Source organism: Aythya ferina (assembly GCF_964211825.1).
Source record: "Aythya ferina genome assembly, chromosome: 10".
NCBI classification, from domain to species: Eukaryota; Metazoa; Chordata; class Aves; order Anseriformes; family Anatidae; genus Aythya; species Aythya ferina.
Genome location: NC_140306.1, coordinates 19,073,704 through 19,093,125, shown reverse-complemented (window position 1 = coordinate 19,093,125; position 19,422 = coordinate 19,073,704). Strand labels below are relative to the sequence as shown.

The 19,422-nt window shown below is 35.6% G+C and overlaps 1 protein-coding gene across 1 annotated transcript in view; it reads right to left on the bottom strand.

Annotated features, from left to right (window-relative positions):
- Positions 1 to 19,422, bottom strand: part of LOC311441842 (uncharacterized protein) — a 148,318-nt gene that overhangs the window by 88,500 nt on the left and 40,396 nt on the right. Inside the window, exons 4-5 of the transcript XR_014696247.1 lie at positions 15,533 to 15,849; positions 13,686 to 14,784 (exon numbers count right to left, since the gene is read on the bottom strand). The gene's annotated coding sequence lies outside the window, so the exon portion shown is untranslated. Of the gene's footprint in view, positions 14,785 to 15,532; positions 15,850 to 19,422 lie in introns of the transcript that reaches the window.

The window sequence follows — 19,422 nt, the reverse complement described above, 5'->3', positions numbered from 1 at the left end:
TTATACAGGAATCAAATGGCTTGTTCATACTGGAAATTTTGAAATTTGTAGCATTAAATCTGAATGAAGCAGCTTAACTCAAAATGATGAAAACCCCTTAAAATAAGATTTAAGTAAATATACATCTTGGGTTACATAAGGATAAAGAATTATGAGATTTTGCAATTTGTGATGTGAAAAAATTTCATGAAATGCTAAAAACAAAGTACTTGCCCATGCATTTAATCTGTCCAATAACATATAAGCATATGCATTTCCATTTACTTTAAGTTTGCTATTATTTTAAAATAGTGTTGCCCCATCTCAAGTTGAGAATCAGATGCTTTGCTAGCATAGACATTTCCATTGCACTCTGAAAACATGATCATTGCAGAACACCTGCCAACATTAACGACAATCAAAGACATTGAATGCTACATAAACACACAAATATTTCGTTATATAGTTGTCCTTATAGTTTGATTGAAACTCTCTGAACTCGAAGGAAGCTTTTTCTTTCCTTAAAACAAAGGTTTTGGACAAGATTTCAAACACACTTACCATGCTGCTGTGTTCAGACCAGGAATCATTTATAGACTCTTGCTGCAGCATGGTCCATGGCCCTTTTTTACACAGATTAAAACGAAATATCATCAAGAACTAAACACACTGAAGTTTTAATGCTCCGTGAGGAAATATTTTTTATAATTTGTGTAAGGCATTATATTTCCAGGAAGAAAACCTTACTCCTTGAACTTCACAGACATGTGAAAAATATATGATACTTCAGCACTAACACAATAATACTATATGCAAAAATAAACAATCATTAGCCTGTGCTAGGACAATTTATTCATAGCTTGGCAGAACTTCCCTCCAATCATTCATAAAGATGCATTTCAGCAGTCTCTTCAAGTGATTGCCATGTGCTTCTACTGTATTTCCTTTTCTGTCTGCTGGTTCCACCCTGTAATTAACCTGCTTAATTCAATATTAGTATTCCAGCAATTTCAACAGAAAATCTGTTGTGCACAGGTGAGAACAGCTAAAGATTCTATGGACTGTTGTACGAGATACAGCAAAATGAGTAGTTGGGTAGAAGTAGCAAATCTATTAGAATGCCCTGGTTTAGACCCAAAATTCTGAATAACTAGCAGTGATGGGAAGCAAATTCAGATAAAGAACTAAGCACTAAAATTGGGTTTACTAAAATACAACATTTCTAAGAATTGTCTGAGTATGGCAAGTACTTTTCTAAATTTACAGAAGTGTCATGGATAATTTGTGGATTTCATGTTATTATTATTTTTAGTTAATCCACAGTACAAGCTGCCGAGCTTTAGTCCTTCTGTCTGCATCTCATATTTTTTAAAGATGTGAGCTTATTGCAGTTGCAAGCAAAATAAAAATAATTACAAAAACAAAACAAAACAAAACAAAAAAAATCTAAAAATAAGAGAACAGAAAAGAAAAAACATCAAGCTGTCGATCATTAGCATTGCTTAGTCATAGTTCCCCTCTACTTCGCTTGACAATACGTGAAGGATGTTGCACGTATCCTTAACATATACACATGCTCCCAGGCACACAGAGGCTCTCCATCCTTCTATGAATCGAGAGAATGCACAGTCACACTGGAGGGTGCAACTCTGCCACACTGGCAATCTGGACAGCACACTCAGCTAATACTACTAACAGGGCTGTTTTTCATGTGAAGCCACCACATGAGAAGCAGTTTTCCAAAGAAGACAGCGCACAGACAGCTAAGGATTGGTATAATTTGCAACAAAGATTGGAGAAACACTGTAGGGCATCAAAATTGTATATATAGAAATTCTGATTTAAGAATGCAAACTGAAGCTCTGCTTTAAAAAGGCCGACTTTACATCAAATGTAAGAACAATTTACCAACAACTATATTCTCTGCTTTTAGAAAAAGGACTGAAAGAGAACCATACACCTAAGCAATACAATTTATTTTCTATTCTCCTGTTCAGCAGTCACCATGTTCTAAAAGGTCAGGCTCATACTACACAGGACGTTTAAGGTAAACAACAACAACAACTCTTTTCTGGAACTTGACTATAGTCAAGTCTCACGAACAGCATCATTTGGGTCTTCAGCTGAGAGTCTTCCAAAAGCCAAGCAGAACTGTACTCTTCCAGGATTGCTATGCTCTACCCACAGATAATTTCACCAGGCAAAATTTAGATGGGAATTGAGCCCACTGAATGCTACTGCAAACTGAGCTAGAGTCTGTTCTGGAAAAGTTATTATGTATGGCTTGTGCTTACACTTTACATGGAGGTATTCAGATTTACAAACCAGTGAAGCAAGTAAAAGAAAAAAAAAAAACAAACAAACACCACGACACTGTCAGAGATTCCTCCTCAAACAAAACAAAACATAACAAAGCAAAACAAAAAAGAAAAAAATGAGATGACATTGAAGCTACAACAAATAGTTTGTGATGAGAGGATAAAATTACACAATAATTCCATTGTTTCTGGAAAAAAAAAAAAAAAAGATACTCTTCTTGACTCTGAAAACTAAGTATAATACAAATAAAGCAATCATAGATGTCTTCCTTAAAAACTTGACAAACACACTTAATTCTGTGCTTACAAAAATATCAGTGTGAAATAGCATGTGAAAATGTTTTTTAAGTTGGATTCTCTTCATTAATACATATGGACCATTTTAAAAAGAAAGACATTTTCACCTCTGTTTAAAAAGAAATATTCAATAGTTTTCAACAACAATATTAAAGAGTCAAATTTTAAAAAATGCTGAAAAACCTGTAGAGAATTCAAAATCAAGATCACGCAGACTAAAGTAAGCAAATGCATGTAGATGGAGAGAGCCAAAAGGTTTGAATTTCTTAATTTCACAACCAAAATCAAGATTACATGGAGCTCAAATGAGTGCAACCTTTATCCCATGCACATTTCAATTCTCACCATTAGGGCAAAGAAAAAGAATGCAATGCTGAGAAGTATCGAAGGGTGAAGAAGGATTCATTTCCACACTAAAAATGCATCAGATTCCCAATCTCTGTCTTTCTTTCCCTTTAGTATTTGCCTTATTTTAAACATGTTGCTCAGTAACCACATATTGATGGATGTCATCTAACGTAGTTTTGTTCAAAACTGTAAGCCATCAATTTACTACTGACTTCAGGAAGATAGGTGAATTTTGCATGAACAAAAAGTAAGGGTTCCTATATGCATTATGATTTTTATGTGAGCATATATAAATACACATGCACATAAAAGCTGTCCAAACAATGGTTACTTAATGACAGGCTCACAACATAACATTTAGGCAGCTAATTAGGACACCTTATTTACCAAAGCACTCACCAGCCTGCAGTCTCCAAGGGAGCTGTAAAAGCCATTTCTGAAGCTCAACTCCACAATCCTATTTTTCATATGAGTGAAACACAATCTGATTGCACTGAGAGGTACAAAATTATTTTTAATGAGAGGGATGGAAGCATACTGTAATCACAAGCCTTGTGCAAGAGACAAGGATCTACTGTGAAATCCCAGCAGCAGCCAGGAGGCAGAACGATTGCAAGGGAATAGCAGAAGTCCTGAGCTTGTGGAACATGAACTCCAGTGCCCAACATGGCAGCACTGCTGCTAGGTGCGGTCTAGAGAGGAGCCAGTTCTCCAGCCAAACCCCACTTCTGTTTCACTTCCATGAAAATTTATCTTTGCCAAACCCTGTGCTGAAGTGGAACACATGCAAAGATGTGAACAGTTGCCACATATCGATATGCCATTCAGTCCAACACAAAGCACTAACAAAAAGTACCAAAGATTAGACACAAACTCTCCCCCTAGCACAATCTGGTTGCAAGGATTTATGGACAGGAATATTTTTTATTTTTTAAATGAATGAAATAAAAAGCCCATATGGGTATATAGGTAAGTGCAGAAACAATACAACCCAAGGAAATATGTATCTGAAAGCCATCTTGCAACCGTTAGAATTTATTTCGTATCTCCTTCATAACTGAGCTACGAATCCATTTTCTTATTAAAAGTTTGGTTTTTTTTTTTTTGTTTGTTTGTTTGTTTTTTACTAATAGCATGCAATTTTTCTCTTAAAAGATAAAAACTACAGTAAAACCAAACAAAACCCCACAATGTACTACTTAGCATCATGTGACAAGAGTCATCTTAAGACCACAGGACCTATTTCCTCCCTGTCAGGAATCTGCGGGCACTGTCTGTCCTGCTCAATGTTACCAAGCATTATGCAATCCCAAACATTGTTTTTTTGGATCACTTAATGGATTAAAACCTGTCAGCCCTTAGCCAAAAAGGGAAAGAAAAGAAAAAGAAATAAAAAAGTGCCAAATGACACATTAGAAGCACTATATTGTTGCTAAGTACTTACAGCAGGTTCACCTTGACAATCTGTCACAATATAATGGTATGTTCTGTCACAGATGAATCACCTAACACCACTCACACAAAGGGCAAGGGCAGAATTCGAAGTAACATGACAAGCCATGATTTGCCTCAATCCTCTAAAACATGCTAAGGTGGAATGCAGAAGAGAAAGCCAAGAAAGAAGAGATGAAAGTTTAAGGCAACAAAACAGTGTTTCAAGACAGCACGTGTTTCTCTCTGCTCAAGTTGATGGACATGGCATGACTAAATGGCTAAATATGAGGTTAATTAAAAACAAACAGTTCATTTTTAAAATGTGTATTATTGACCAAAAATATTATTTTCTCAGGAGCTTGTTACATGAGCATTATTGACTTGATGGAGCATTATTAGCATGTCAATCACTTCCAGGCTATTTTTATAACCTTGTTCATGTTGTTTTATTGCAACATATACAGATAGAAAAGTAGATATACACAGTAAAAAGTAATGGAATTCATAACCTTCACCAACAATATCTGTTTTTTAGTATTTGGGGCCATGAGGAGGCTATAGGAGGGACTTTGACATTGGAACAAACATGAGAGTTCAATAATCATCTTTCTTAGTGTTAGTTTGTTCCTTTGACTTTCTAAAGCCACAACTATTCAGTCCCCAAGACCAAAGACGGTCTCAGAACACGCTCATTGCCACAGTGGGATGGCCCAATATAAAATGTAGACAAAGTATATAAAACAAAGCGATTGCACATTATGTATAAGATGTAAAAGGGGTGAAAGGGTTTCCTTAGTTACCTCCATGAGCACACAAGGATTGGTGTTTACAGTCAGTGTAGGAGCCAAAATTAAGTTAAGTTTAGGATTCAGTTTAGCCTTTTGAAGAGTCAGTGAGAGTCCTGATGCCTAGTCTACCCCCATTGAAGAACTCCTGTTGTCTTTGTCTATCCTGTTAGTCACCAGGAGATAAAGAGGTTGATTACTGCCAAGAACAAGACTGAAACCATGTGGTATAAATAAATTTCATTAGGGACCACAGTTATTCCCATTACTACCCACATCAAATACAATGAGTATACTTTCCCCAAAATCACCTGTTTTCTGTGTTCAGTACAAATTAATGTAGATAATGGTGGTGCTGTAAAAAACATACATTTTATTTATTTGCTATCTGGAAGGCAAGCAGGTGGCAAATGTCTCCTTCTCTCCAGCTGGCTGTGTCCATTCCAGCTGATCTCCCTGGACAAACTCCTGCTCAGTTTCCAGGACTGCCTGAATTTTTTCATGTGCAAGCACAATTACCAGAGGTTGTTTTGTCTTATTTTTACCAAAGGAAATGAACTCTATTTTGCGTTCTTTACTTGGGGCAGTCAGAGAAACAGTTTGCAAAATGAGTGGTTCTGTGCTGCTTTTTTCAGGCAAGGCAAGAGAATTACTTCTTACAGTTCTCCAGACTAACCCGAGTAAGATGAAGGCATCAAATTATTTATACAAAGTAATGGAGAAAAAAATCAGTTCCAACAGTCACTTCTAAAAGCCATGTGTTATTTTGCTGACAGGATAACTGCAAGGTAAGTCTAAGTAGCACAGACACCAACCCTTTAGAATCAGTGCCTAGGCCAGCATCTCATTCACAATGTGTACATACAGACACATGCATGTACATAAAAATATTCTGCGTGGTCTTCTCTCCCCCCCCCCCAAAGCCAGCATTTCCAAGATCAGGTTTTGCCTGAGTACAAGGTGGATTCAAAATCCTGTGGAACACTAAAACACTCGAACATATAAGGCAGCTGAAGACATTTTTGTAAGGTGACACTCATCTGTTGTAATGCCCACTGGCCATTCACCGGCTCCAGAAAAAAAAAAAAAAGAAAAAAAAAAAAGAAAAAAAAAAAAGAAAAAAAAAAGAAAAACAGAGATGCATGTGACATGACTGTTTTCAATTTCAACATTTCTTTTCTTCCATCTGTCTTGAAAAGAAATAAACTACAGCAAGCTGACAGTTCATTGAAACACAGTGTCATGTGGGATGGTAACTAAAGAAAGAAGAAGAATTATTTCCTTTTATGAAAACATCTAACCAAGAGGCTTTGTCAAGCTACCACCATGTTTGTGAGGATTTCATTTCCTTTTGGCCCTGGATGAAGTGCAACTGTGGTGTGCAACTCTAGCACTTACTTATGTTGTGAAGCAAAATTTAAGCATTCATTTTATTTAATTTTTCAGAGCTTACTACAAACAAGGTTAGATCTGTATTTCAAAACAAATCTGAAGGAAAAATGTCAAGAGGCTGCTGAAAAGAATACTAAAAAGTGGCATTCTACAAGAAAAAGAAACTAGAAATTGTTACTTGAAACTTTTACTTCAATACATTTAGATCAATAAGCCACCAACAAAACTCTCAGCTAAACTGTCTGGATCAGTCAAAATAAACCTGTAATTCAATTAACTTTCCTATTTGATTTTTTTTTTTTTTTTGAAAACTTAAGAAACTTTCTACAGACAGCTTCTGGGCTAGTGGTCTACTGGAGGCAACTTCCATCATAAAACTCAGCAAGTCTCACACTATAAACATGTCTGATCTACAGGGTTTGGTGACCATTCTTAAGCTTAAAAAAGGAAAAAGCCTGAGGTATTTAAAATACTGGGAGAAAAGGGAGGTCAAATGTAAGTTGTACATCAAATGGAATTTTTACTGAAATAAAATTTAAAAACTGCTTTCTTGTGTTATTCTGCAGCTTGTACCATCACAACATGTGAGATCACTACATTCTGTCAGCTCAACAGTTATTACAGGGATGATCAGAAGACAGACAAAAATAGAAAAAACCCTCCACAATGGTACTCCTAAGATAACAGTTGTTATCAAGCTCAGATCTAGATTTAGATGTACGTGGATTAATGGAAAGATGTAGGTCTCCTCTTCCTACACACTATATGACTTTACCTAGTGGTTCATAACCATTTTAAAGATTTTAAAAGTGAAAACTGCTACTTCCTTTTGTCAGTTAGGGACAACAAAGCCTCTTCAGTGCAAGTCTCTCTTTCACGCTCCAGCCTGTAAATTAACAAAAGGAGTAGGAAATTCAGCACAGCAAGTAAAAGAAATCCTTTACCTTTCTTCAATCCTTTAATGAACCAAGATGAAAACTCTCCTCAATGTGGAACATGGTCAGCAACTACCTTTCAGGAGAGGGAACTTCGGGAACTTGTAGTCCTTCTTGCTCTGTCAGTACTATAAATCAATTATGTCTTCATCAATTAGTAACAGTTGTCTGCTGTTTTTTGCTAAAAAAAAAATGGAGCAAGCTTTGATGCCTGGAAACAGACCAATGCCCTACAAATGCTCTGTGATGGTGCTGCATGGGACAGTTGCTTTGCATGAGACTATCTTAAACTTTTTGCACATGTTCGATTTGATCTTGACCACTGCTATACTATCCAGTCTTGTTAAATTTCATTTCCACAAACAGACATGTTCCACAAGACTAGTTGGCTTTCCAGTGCAGTGACAAAAAAAAAAAAAAAAAAAAAAAAGCGCAACTTTAGAAAAGAGAAAAACTCTATTTTCAGAATGCAGTGATAAACCCAATATAGGGCAGCAGCCTTGAACCATAACTTTAAATCCCAAACCCTAAGGGTTACTGCTTGGAGCATGTAAAATTCAGTGTACTATTATTCTGAAAAGTATAGCACAGTTCTGTACCTACTGTTATATACAGAGGCTCTAGAATGGATGGGACTAATCTTTGATCAGGAGAAGAAAACAGTTATTGTTCATACAGACTATTCATATGCAATACGAATGCAAATGTATGACTAGAGTAACATGATGCAAGACAAAGCACTGGACAGTCATGTCAACAGACATGCCAAAGGAAATCGGATAAAAAAAGAACAAAACTCTCTCATTACTTTCACTCAAAATGAAGTACACTGTGTTACCATAAGGACTCTGCTGGCCATTTTCATGATTTTATATGACAGAGACAATATTTACAGCTTTATTCTTTGCAGCTCTGATTCTAACCTAAGATCATAAAATACTGCACACAGATAAAAACTGCCATGCTTTGAAAGGTCATCCTGTCATCACAAACATTTGCTGGTTACGGGGACCATCAAAGCCACAACTCACTGTGGCTCGAGACATTTTGCTGTCACCAGGATCACGATGAAGTTGTACTGCCATTATCCTTTTAAGGCCTACTACCAGTTCTCTTTATGCTTTTCTCCCCAGCTATGAGTTTCTGTGCCTTTGTTTGAGAGAACTATTGCTCACATAGCCATGCTGGAGCCACATAAGGGAACCAGCATTAGGATCCATCAAGGGAAAAAGTAGAAACTTGTATCTAGAGAGGAGAAAAGAATAAGAAAGGCCCTTTCACTTTTTTTCAGACAGCAATTCCACAATTACTTTCTACAACAAAACCACAGAGCTAAGGCAGACCATATTTTCGGGAGGTGGAATAACATGGGGACCTCTTTAACATAGCAGATTCTTACACAGGAAGAAATGTATCCCCTCTTTGCAAGAGGTCAGAAAAGCTTTGGCAAGTTTTTCCACGTACTTTTACAGAACTAAACTGATTTTATATGCTCATGATTTAATTTAATAAATGATATACGTGATCTTTTCTTTCAACCCAAGCCTTTTAGGGGGTTTTCAAAAAGCTAGTCTAATTCCATAACTCCCTGTGAAGTTCTTGGAAATATGTTCATCCTCACAACAGAGCATGAAGTTACTTGTACTTCCAGATACCTGAACAATTTGCTACAAAAGCACTGGACTAGAACTGGTTTCCCAGTGTTGAGTTTCTCACAAATATCTTACGCAGACATAAGAAAGTTCTCTGCACTATTTCTTTGCTTACATTTCTCATCCAGAAATAAGAATAAGAACAGCAACACCTCTATACTTCCCAGGCTTGTTGTCAGATAGATGCACTGAAGAATGTGAAATACCTGGATATTACCTAACTGTTAATCACAAAAATACCAATGATTGCTAGGCAGAAAGGAATGAAACAGAAAAAGAAGTCAAGGGCCTTCTTTTGACTGACAAACAGACCTCAAAATTTAAACATTTTCCAGAATACAAGAAGCAGCTGCTCCCAATGCTCTTCAGAAGAAAATCTTTAGACCTCAACAATTCAGTGTTTCTTTACATTGCTGTAAGAGCCATCAATCCAGACACCAGGGAGAGGAGATGGCAGACAGCACATCCTCTAGCATCACTTTTTTCCTTATCTGAAAGAAATCCAAAGCAGTTCTGGCAATGTTTGACTTGTGACACATTGCTTGGATGCAATGCTTTTTATCTTTATGGTAAATTACACTTTAACTGTTTTATACTGACTTTTGTTAGAGGTTTTGTCAACAAATGGAATTCAGGTGTTCTTAATGTAATGAGGCATAGTTCCTTAAAGGTGAAGCAGAGAGTTCCTAACAAATGCAAACAACTTTCTTCAAACCAATAAATGACAGAATATTGACAAATTTTAAATTTTAAGACTGATAATTTCACTGGATTTCATCATCAAAGAACAAGTAAAGAAGAGGTGAAAATCTCATTCTATTTAAGGGAAAATGCCTTTGAAATAGCATTTATAAAGCCCATCTATGTAACTACATATGCAAAATGTCTGTAAATACTATTCAGAGGAAATCTATTTATTTATGCGTATATTTTCCTGCTGGGCTTATACAACTGCTGTAACTGAATGAACAAAATTAATCTGAGGATCAAAACTCTGCCATATTTTAAAATAACAGTAATAATATCAATAAACTGCAGCTCATGGTTGTGCAACCATTTCCAAGGTATCATTTTTTCATCATAAGCTTTTCAACAGCTGTGACTCATAAACCATAAACACTTAGTACTAAGAAATTATAAATGACAGATGATTTATAATGTGTTTGTATCTCTCTCTATAAAAATGTTCTTTTTTTACATATAGGTTCAATATGCTATACACAGAAAATGTGGTTCATATATGAAAGGAAATCAGGGATGCAACTAAGACACCTGACTATGAACTTCAGTTGACACTGGCAGGTTCTCTTTAGCATACAAACTGATTTTTTAAATACTGAATTTGAATGATTCTGAACTGCTCGAATTTTCTCATGGACAAAGGCTTTGATTTCAACAGTATACACTTACTTTCCACCATGAGCCGCAACATTCCTAGTTTGTGGCATGTGTCTGATCACATTATATTTAAGAATTGTTCTCTTATTGGAATCTTTTTAAGCTAAAGCATATATTCTCTGTCAACAGTATTCCACATTTCCCCCCAAAACAAAGCAAACCATTTTTAATAGCTTATATCAACATTTCTTGGATCACTTCAGATATTGTTTCCCATCATCACTGTATGATATGCCTAAATCCACAGTTTTACAAACTAGAGAGTTATTGCCTGGTTAACCAACCAACCAACCAACCAACCAAAACACTTAATGACACCTCAACACCTCACGTAGAATGTGTAGAAATATTTTAGAGAATTGCAATGCACATAATCCTACAGACATAGGTTAGGTAACCCTAAGTAATATCCTCTCCAGAAGCATAAAATCTATATGACACTTATAGTAAAACTATGTGTCTATGTGACACAAAGTACATCTTAAGGTAACCAAAACAATAATGTAAAAGAACCAGACACACCGTCCCATTTATCATATCTAGAAGATTAAATATCATGTACTTTCTGGTTTAGTTCAACTCTGGCTTTTGCTGGTTTTCCCTCATTTTGACTTATTTTCCTCCACACTTCACAACTAATCTGCAAAGCCTGTGAAGGAGTTAAACTTTTTTTTTTTTTTTTTTTTTTTTTTTTTTTTTTTTTTTTCCCTCCAGTGGTACTAGGCTGTTAGTTTGGGCCATCTACAGGGATCACTTCACTATAATATAAACAAGCACTAAACGTAATGTGTGTTTCACAGGCAAATGACCATGTGGGAGTAAAAAAAAAAATTTAAAAAAAAGGCTTTTATATATTGAATAATTTGCTGTAGTTGAAGCATGCACAAGGAAATGATGCATCACATAACGTCATATGAAATTTAAAATTGGATTCTTTTGGGCACTTAAAAGTTGGCCTAAACCACCTGCCATACAAGTGCTTTTGAAAGCCCCCAAATTCCAAGAGGTTACACTTTATCTACAACAGAAAAATCTCAGATTTGTTGCACACAGTTCAGGATACGCTGCAATATTTTTCTAAAATAGAAGGAACTCAATAAATAAGTAAATAAATAAATAAATATGTTCCTGGTAGTTCTTGATTATTTTTTTTCCAAGTGTTAAAATATTTTTTTTTTTCTTCCCCAATTTCAAAAGAAAATCCAGCCAAAAAGGGGGGTGGGGGTGGGAAGAAATGACTAACTATACAGAGGAAATACAGACTTAGCTGTACATTACAGTCAAGTGCAAAATTAGATAAACTGAAACTTCCACTCCAATCTACATGTTTTAGTTAATATAAGAATTTTCATTTATAATATCTATATGTACCAACTGAAGCAGATGTTTTTTTATACTTCGACAGCTACTTAGCAGAAACACTTTACCAACACTACCTGTCAAACAATGTGAGAACAAACCCTGAAGGAGCATATTCTTGACTGCATCCTTCTGATTTACAAACCAAAAAGCTGGATAATTTCCTTACCAATTTTTAAAAGGAAAATTGTCACTACAGTATAGAACAACACTTTGAAGAAGCACAAAATTCTCCACAACAAGGGGGAAAAGTTGCTTTTTTACATAGTATAAATGATTTCACCTACTCTTCTAAATGGCTTTTTGGTTTCAAAAGATATATATATTGGAAATAAGTGCTAGTTTCAATATGTGACACAGAGTCCAGTTGATGAAATGGTGGAACCTGAAATCCTGATGAACATAATGAAAATGGATAATATTTGAACAACATAAAACAGTTGAAGACTTCTCTGTCCTGAATACAGAGAAAGCTTGGAACTTCTTAATGCTCAGAGGTGCTTGACTAGTAGGAACTTGCACAGCATGGATAAATAAAAACTATAGAGAAAATACCTACATTAGAGAGACAAAGAGTCACTGCAAAAGGCTCTTACAAGCAAAGGTAAAATGTAATCAGCAGATGAGTGACCAGCAAAGAATACTTTGAGTTAAGAGATCAAGAATCATAGAAAGGCAATAAGAATTGCCCAAAGTGGAGTGTGAGTGTGCAAGTGATATTAAGACAAAAGACTTAAATTTCTATCACAAGTGACAGTTACATTGAAAGATAAAACAAATCAATTTGTAATGGACAAAAAAAAAGTACTGCAAGCAATCTAAGGAAAACACAGTAAGCACAGGAAAGCTTTCTCTCTCCTATCAGTCAGGATAATGATGCTGAATATGAAGCAGGATGCTCAATTGGTGTAAGGCTATGAAAAAACAGAATTCCATCAAAGGGATGCAAAGCCCAGAAGCCTGGGGAAAACCAAACCATTCCCAGCACACACTAAAGGAACACTATTTAATAGTAGTCGTCTTTTTATTTTATTGTCATATTGACAGTGATAACAGATATGCAGCAGATGGCAATACATTACTGGCTTCAACACTATTCATGATTCCAGAACAAGTTATAGAAGTAAATGGGGGGAAAACAAAATGCAACATAAAAAAAAAAAAAAAGTTGATCTTGATAAAGTTTTTTGTTTTGTTTTGTTTTTTTAAGACAAAAAAAGTATAACAGATACCCATCATCCCTGAGAACACTGCAAGACACAACGATGGCATAGAAACTTAGGAAATCATGACACGGAACTGCAAAGTACTATTCCTTAACTCCTATAGTGGGAAGAAATGCAAGGTATCTATAAAATTAATAAGAAGCAGGTTCAAAACAAACAGAAGAAGGCAGGTCTTTATGTAATTTGCATTAAGTTGCAGAAGAGTTGACCCAGTCAAGATGAGTGCTGAAAGCTTGCCTGCATTCAAAAGTGTCTGTTCAAATTCTTGGAGCAAAAATCTATCAGGGGCTATTAAGCAACAAGAAACCACCTCTGGCTTATAAAATCCCTAGACTGCAAACTGCTGCAGCCTGTGAGTATAATTTCAGGCCTGACAAGTTCCTGTGCTTCTCTTAAACATCTGCTATTGACCACTGTAAAAAGAAAAAAAAAAAAAAAAAAAGGCAAATGCCAAGGAAGAAAAGTGTAAAGAAGAGTATAAAAATGCAGAATACTAAATGGATAAAAACTGATGATTAATACAGTTAGTTTAAAGTTTCAAAAAAAATTTCTAATACCTTCAATGACTGGAATAAGCTTTCAGCAGAAACAGTGAAACAAATGACTATTTTTAAGATTGAGGTTGATCATAAAAGAAATTACATGCCATAATTTCCTACAAAAGCAGCAGATTGGACACAGCAAGGCAAAAGACCCTTTCAAGTCTTACACTGCTAATGGAGCCCTTGATTTCAACTAGAGCCTTGACAAATTAAGCTCCAGAAGAAGGAATCCAATCTGTTTGCTTTGTTTCATTCTTGCCCAAGGAAGCTGGAGGATCTGAGACACCTATTAGCAAACATAGAACTAAAGATCAGCAGTTCAACAAAATAACAGCTGACAGAATAAATAGGGGAAAATAAGGCATCAGCTCCTACAAATCAAAATACTAAAGGCAACATTAAAAAAATAATGGGGGGAATGGGACACAAAGAGACAGACGAGACAGAGGTGAGACAAAAGCAAACAAGGCCCTAGAAACATTCTTCTGTTATAGTATGAATTTGTCTTATTTGTCCAGAGCTAACCTTTCATCTCTTTGATTTGTTAAGAGTAAAAATATTACCTTATGGTCCATGGATGTCTAGACCAAGGGCCAAAGAGGAGAAATTGCTGTGGCACAGAAATTAAAGCAGAGGCAATGTAATTTTTCTATTTTGAACAAATGTTGTAAAATGTTTGGAAAAGGCACAATCATTGCATTTGTTTTCTGTACTTACATCTCTCTTCCATTTGAATATATCTACAACTGCAAAAGTATGATTCTAGCTTGCAGACAGCAAATTTTATAGATCAGAACATTAGCTATAAATAAGTATATCTTTCTTTGGTCTTAAAACCTGAATTCTTTCCAGGAGAAGACTGTAATTAGTATGACATGGGGGCTTTTAGCAGATGTGAAACCGGATAGATTGAGCTCTCGTATGAATAGCCTGAAACAAGGTCTGTCTTGCATGGTTTGTAGTAATGGAGAGGAAATTGAGCATTAAATACAAATCAACAATCATTCATTTCACTGCAGCAGTGGAGCAGCAGAGCTAGTGAAGTCACTCTTTTCAGCACCTTGCATCCTGCTGGACTTTATTTACAGCACTGAAGCTCCCATCTTTGGAAATGGCCACCTACAGGGTAACTCAAACAAAGAGTGATTAAGAGAGAAAGCAATTTAAGGTCCAATTTTTATACACAAACATCAGAGAAGTGACCTTTTCTCCGCTTGCAATTTATGGTGGGTCTTTAGATATATTCATTAGGCTATCATTCTACCAATTCAAAGAGAGGTCAGCGTGGCATAGTACTGCAAGCCGGAGTAACAGCAGATATTAGCTGGATACTTGTACAATAAGTGAAGTTGGAAGATTTATTAGTTTCCTAATCCAAAGACTGACCTGACTCTCCATTTAAAAGTTGAATAGGAAGTTGAAAATCCCCTCTAATGTTTTTGAGAGGTGTGAGGAGATGAGGAAAGCACCTGCAATGCATCACTCTGTTTAGATTGCAGCATGAAACACTGGATTTGTTGGCTACAGTGGTCTCTCAGTAGAGGGAACAGACAACAATAATCAAGGAGCTCACTGCTCATTATGTGTGAAGAGAAAAATGGAATGTTATCCACTGAAACAGTGGAATGCTCTCTAGGTCAATAGCTCTAAAAAATTGTCATAAAAAAAATCTGTCTTAAGCTCTGAGTAGCTGAAGTTCATGCTGATGTTTAGATACAATTCTCTGTACAATTTAAAATAAGTTAATATTTGGCTATTTACCTGGCATCTGGGATGTTCAACAAGCAACTACAAGCTCCAGTAAAAACAAAACAAACAAACAAACAAAAAACAACCAAAAAAACACTGATGTCTTAACAGTACTTACTTTGATTACTCTTCATAATGTTCTCCAGAGAGAGAAGAATGCCAAAATAGGGCTAATTTCTTAAAAAAATTCATCCCATTTTTCAAAAGTTGCGTTGTTACCAATGACAATATCAATATTCAGTGCACTATCAATTGGACTTGGATGCTGTCAGATGCATTTATTGGAACCACACAGTCTCCTCTGAAATAACACAAGATGCTAGCTCCCTCTCCAGTAGCTCCTTCTCACATTTGGAGACACACTGTCCATCTTGACACGGAGGCCTGTCATGTGTTGCTTTTGTCTACCCATGAAGTACTCCAGTGCTGGTATTTCTGTAAGTTTTATTATTAAAAAAAAAAAAATAAATAAATAAATAAAAGGAGGAATTTTAGACAAAACAATGATGTAAAATTCATCCTGGGAAGATGATTATTCAACTCATTTCCTACTTAGCTAAATAATTTGGGAAAAGAATTTCATTGTTTTCTCAACTTGTGATCAAGTGAATTCAGAGCTAACACATCCACAGGCTTATGCTATAAAACCTAAACCACACAGGCTGATTATCATCACTGTACAAAGTGTTTTAGGAAACTGGAGTAAGTGAACTTAAGAGAAACTTCTTTAAACACAACTACCTTAGAGAATACATACATCAGCATGAGGGCAAATGGAGATATTTTGAATGAAAGTAGAATTAAGAAGTTGATAACTCTAACTAAGAAGATTTATAACTTGAAAGCACTATGTAAATCCAAGTAATAAGATTAGGGTTAATAATATTTTCTGAATTAAAATATCATCCACACTTATTGTACAACTTGTGGATTTGATTTATGAAACACAGGATAGGAAATTCAATCCTATACTATTTGTGTGTTGTATCCATAAAATATTTAAAATACAATAACAAAAAAAGTTTATTTTATGATCTCACAATCATTTGCCTTAGAGTTTTAAGCAACCCAGCTGAATTCATAAATTTTCTATATGTGATTATAAAGCAAGAATCAAAGAGATGGCTTACAGAAATCTGTCTACTGAAAATGAAATACAGTTTCAGAATTCTAACATTGTGAGCATTTGCTGTGGATTTTCATCAGATTCAGTGCATTGCAACTAAATTAATCAAGTCTCTTTTTACGCTAAACTGAGTCACTGAGAAAAATCTGTAATTATCAGCAGCACAATAATTAGATGCATAATTATATGTTTACTTACAGTCCTTGTTGTATATGAATTCTTTTATTTAAAAGTTTAACCAGAGAAGCATAATCATAACCTACACATTCAATTTAAAAATATGTATGTCTTTGAAAACAGGCAGTTCTTTCAAGAGGAAACAAGAGACAATAGGAAACAGAAGATCTCTCATTATAGGATTTTGGCCGAGATTACACAAAATTCTGAAGTCCAAGCTTGCCTTTCATTCATTTAAATAGAGCTTGATCATACGTAGGGCTGCATAAGAAATAGCACTTTCATTCACATACTAACTATGGTAAATAAAAGTAACTATTATTAGTCTGCCAATCATTTACAGCAGTACATTTTTGTGAATCACAGGAGTGTAAGAAAGAATTCTCTCAACTCTCTTCCCCTGATGAAAACCTGTAAGCAAAGCAAATCAGTCCCCAAATGAACTCTTTTAATAAAAGGAAATACTTTATTTTTCTTCCCAGGTAACTGGGTCTCTTCATTCCTTGCTTAGGGAGTTTTCTCAAAAAGAGAAAAGAGTATGCTATCCCCTTCCCATTCTGCCCTTCCTGTGCCTCAGTCAATTTACAGCACACATGCATACATCCTGTCACGTAATCGTGACTGTGCAGGACCCCACAGAAACCACAGTTAAATCCACACCTGACTATGTATCCTGTATTACCCTAGATAACTCACAGCAAAACCCAGTGTAGCACCTGGACTTACGGCCAAAAAGCACCTCGTACAAAACAAACCTCATTATGATCTCCTCTACTTAGAAAGGGCTCATTTGTAACACTTTTTTTTTTTTTTTTTTTTTTTTTTTTTTTTTTTTCCCCTCAGCCAATATTATAACATGCAATTACTTTTGGAGGACATGAAGATTTTTTTTTCCAAACAGTGCACACCCACAAAATATATGCCCAGGATGCCCAAAAGAAAACTCTGAAGCTGTTAATGGTTCACATTTAATTGTGAATCAGTTCATCAGTGAGCAGAGAGACAAATTTAGCAAGACAGCCAGAAATATGACTTTTTTGAGGGAAAAAAATACAGCAAAATGCTTGGGCTTCAGCCCCGACACAATAATGCTAGGTTAGCTGGACAGAAGAATTTTAGAGAATATTTACTAGGAAAAAAAAAAAATCACAACCAACCCTAAAGACCTGAATTGCTCGTTTCATTATCAGTACCTTCTCATTATAAACATCCTCATAATTATGAGTTTCTCTGGTTGTTGAAACCAATGTCATAGACAATAGACCAAATCAAAATGTCTAATGGGAATACAAAATCACAGCAATTAAAAAAAATGAAAATGAACAAGTTGACAAGCACAGCAAAGTACTCAGCAACTAGAAATAAGCAGGAAAGTAGAAGTTTAAACAGAATCCCAATCAAATGCCAACTTATACATCACTGTTGCTCTGTATGCCTCAAAACAGCATGATTATTCACTAATTCTTACAACACAAGAAACACAGGTACTCATATCCTTTGGCCAAAAAAAAAGATACTTTTTCATATTTTAATTACATGTGAATTCATTGCTGTGGAATGGATTTCACCTTTCTGTAACAGTTAACTAAGATTACGACTGTTGTTCAGGATACGAAGGTTGTTCCCAACCTATTGTTTTACATGTTACACAGGCATGAAAGTCTGCATGAGTTCCAAAAGAAATGAGAGAAGATGGAAGAAAAGCACATCCAGCTCATAGAAGGCAAAATGTGGCATATCAGGGAAGTTTTGTTGTGTAAGCAAGTAGTATAAAAATAAATAAGTAAAAATAAATAATTTTTTTTTTTATTATTTAGGGAAGTTTTGTTGTGTAAGCAAGTAGTATAAAAATAAATATAAATAAATAAATAAATAAATAAATAAAGACATCTGGGACAGAAAATGGAACATGATGGATACCTGAAACTCAGGCTTATCTTTGTGTAACCACACAAAGAGCTGTGCTTTACCAAACTGACTTATTACTGAATAAGTAAATAAATCATCAAGAAAAATGAGTAATAGACTTAGAAGTTCACTAAGCCTTCACAAGTGCAGCACATCTACAAAGAAGTTCCCCACTATAACACAGGGTCAATAATCCTGTCTGACATAAATACTTTTTGGAAGCCTTTTGCACTTCTCCATACTTTGGGCTGGCAAGTTCTGATGATCCTGGCTTAATGATGGACAAAGGCAAATGGGCATTACTGACATACAGAGAAGGCTTTGGCCATACATCCTTTTCAGCATGGGCCATTGCATTGGCTGGAGCGTGCTTGAGGAACAGGGCTGAGAGAGGAAGCAGGACAATTGGTGATGTAAAGGTTGTCAGGAGGATCTGCTCAAGCTGCGTGCTAGCAAAAGATCATACCACATGAGGTAAAGCCAAATGTTTCCATCTCGGTGCAGCTTTAACATTGCTGAGAAGAACCAAATAAAATGAAGATTTGTTCTAAAACAGCTGCAAAACACAACCATGGATTATTCACCAACAAGCTTGCATGTTCCTGACACTGATGACCATTCAGATACACTGTGGAAATACTGACAACATCAAAGGAAAACTTACATGAGCACCAATAGTAGATTGTCAAAACATTCAGCTTCCCTACTTTCTTGTACAGAATGACAGCCTGTTTGATTTTGGTAACTGTATCTTATCAATATAGCGAAAGTATCAGAGCTCTGATACTTTCAGACTT